At 43.8% G+C, this 2,948-nt stretch overlaps 1 pseudogene; it reads right to left on the minus strand.

Annotated features, from left to right (window-relative positions):
• Nucleotides 1-207: 207 nt before the first annotated feature.
• Nucleotides 208-1,860, minus strand: LOC101022960 (annotated as a pseudogene).
• Nucleotides 1,861-2,948: the final 1,088 nt, after the last annotated feature.

Here is a 2,948-nt window from a genome sequence, read left to right on the forward strand (position 1 = left end):
ACTGAATTATGCGGTGGTCCTACTCTGAACACCCCAGCTGCTACTCCGCTGCCTGGCAACTGGTGGTCCCCGGGCCACTTCATCTCCCATTGCCTCAGTGTATATGGCCAGGTCAGAGACCAAGACAAAGGCAAGGAAAAGGGACCCTAGAGGGGGATCCAAGGCACACTAAAGTGCTGGCAGTTGCCTTGTGTCCTGCACGCATCCTTTTTTTTTTTTTTTACTTTATTAAAATACTGAGTTTTATTTCACATGTATATTTTTGTCTCCCCACCATTTCCATGTCTGACCACTGCTACTACTATGTCCTATCATAGCATTCCATACATACTTAAAACCAAGCAAAGGGTGGAGCTCCATCTTTAAAAACTAAACAGGCATTTTGGACAACACATTCTTGACAATGGAACCTGGACAACACTTATCAAACATGGTAGGGAAAGTTCTCACTCTGCATTATAAAAACGACAGCCAGATATCAACTATTACAGAAATGAAATAAGACGGAAAATTTTTAACAAATTGTTTAAACTATTTTCTTAAAGAGACTTCCTCCACTGCCAGAGATCTTGAATAGCCTCCTGCTCAGTCGTACGGAAGCAATTCTTCACATAATTGATGAACTTGGCTTCCACTCTGCGAAGAAAGCCACCTTTTTCTATACTTGCTTGCATTTTTGCTTTACTGTCTTCTACAGAACTAGGTCTTTTTGGTGTTTTAGGAATTTTTTCCTGTTTTTGGAAGGATTCTGGTCCTTTTGATCTTGGTGTTGATGATGGTTTTGAGTCTTTTCCTTTCTGTTTTGACTTCTGTGCATTTTTGGCTCGAGTATCTCAAATAGATTTTTTCACTGGTGCTTTTTCTTCAGCTTCCTCATCATCAAAATCATCATCTTCTTCATCATCATTATCTTCATCATCATCTTCAGCAGCAGCAAGTTTTACTTTTTTCTGTGGAACCTTGCTACCACTTCCAGGGGCAGACCGCTTTCCTGATATACTTAAGAGTTTCACATCCTCCTCCTCTTCATCTTCTGACTCTGCATCTTCCTCCACAGCTACTAAGTGCTGTCCACTAATATGCACTGGCCCTGAACCACACTTCAACCTTAAGACCACTGGTGGTGTGATTTCAAAGCCCACAAGGGAAACCGTTGGCTGTACAGATATTTTCTTTTTTCGTTTTTGTTTTTGTTTTCGTTTGTTTTTTTTGAGACAGGGTCTCGCTCTGTTACCCAGGCTGGAGTGTAGTGGTGCAGTCTCGGCTCACTGCACGCTCCGCCTCCCAGGTTCACGCCATTCTCCCGCCTCAGCCTCCCGAGTAGCTGGGACTGCAGGCGCCCGCCACCACGCCTGGCTAATTTTTTTTTGTATTTCTAGTAGAGATGGGGTTTCACCATGTTAGCCAGGATGGTCTCGATCTCCTGACCTCGTGATCCGCCCGCCTTGGCCTCCCAAAGTGCTGGGATTTACAGGTGTGAGCCACCGCAGACATTTTCAAAGTTGCCAGTGTTACTTGAATTGGACTACCTTCGTAATTCATTGCCTCTGCTTCAACAACGTACAATTCATCCTTTGCACCAGCTCCTAAACTGACCGTTCTTAAACACAACTGGTGCTCGTTTTCATCATTATCCACCTTAAAGTGATCATCTTTGTTGGCCTTTAGTTCACAACCGAAAAGACTGTTTTGGGGCCTCGGGGAGCTCATGTCCACATCCATCGCATCTTCTATCAGGTGGCGGCAGGCACTTCGATGGGAGAGAAGGCGGACGGAGATAAACCAACGCTGCCCCACAGAACAGCCGCGTAGGACAGAATCATACCAGGAATGTTCTGTATGCATTCTGTCCACATCCACAAGAGTTCAAATATTTTGCTATCTGGCCGGGCGCAGTGGCTCACGCCTGCAATCCCAGCACTTTAGGTAACTGAGGTAGGTGGATCACTTGAGCCCAGGAGATAGAGACCAGCCTGGCCAACATGGCAAAACCCCATCTCTAAAAAAACACAAAAATTACCTGGGCATGGTGGTATGTGCCTGTAAGTCCCACCTACTCAGGAGGCTGAGGTGGGAGAATCAGCCGACCGAGCCCAGGAGGTTGAGGCTGCAGTGAGCCGAGATCATGCCACTGCACTCCAGCCTGAGCAACAGAGTGAGAACTTGTCTCAAAATATATATATGTGGGGGGGGGGGGGGCACACACGCTAACTGAGGACACTATCTCAAAACCTGAAGAGAAAGGGCATCACTAAATAGCCAACAGAGATTTGGACATAATCAGAGCTACTGTTCACAAAATGACACAAGGAAACACCAAGCAGGGAGTAAACAGTGATCATCTGTGGGATTTGAAAACTCGACCTCCAGGAAACACCTAGATTTGATTGCTCATAAAACTATTTCCTCTGCCCAGCTGCCCACCGTCTGGGAAGTGAGGAGCGCCTCTGCCCGGCTGCTGTGCAACCCTCCAAGTGTGAAGTGACAGCCTTGTGTGTGATATTTCTGCCCTCCCCAAGTTAGCATTTTCAACATTAAAGTTTACTTTTTAATTGAAAGTTTTAAATTGGAGAATAAAAAAAAAAAAAATTTCCCCTCAGTCCTAAACTTGTTTCACTTCATGAAACCAGTTAACTAAGTGATAAAAGAAAGTTTTGTCTTTATCAGAGTACACACACATGCCAAGGCATTAATTATTTACAATTTTCCATTACTTATCTCGTTTCCATTTAGTGCCTCATCTTTCAATGAGCCATATGTTTTCCCTTTGAACAGGGTTTTGGCAAAATTTTTCCATTTTTTTATGTCGCTGTAATTCATTCTCTATCAAACATTAAATATTCATTTATTTCTATACTCTGTAATAAGGTTTTCCATCCTTCTGGTCTCCTGGTGACTTTGACTTTATCAGTCCTATTGAATTTTGGTAAAAAAATCATATACTTCTC

This window comes from Papio anubis, chromosome 10 (assembly GCF_008728515.1).
Source record: "Papio anubis isolate 15944 chromosome 10, Panubis1.0, whole genome shotgun sequence".
NCBI classification, from domain to species: domain Eukaryota; kingdom Metazoa; phylum Chordata; class Mammalia; order Primates; family Cercopithecidae; genus Papio; species Papio anubis.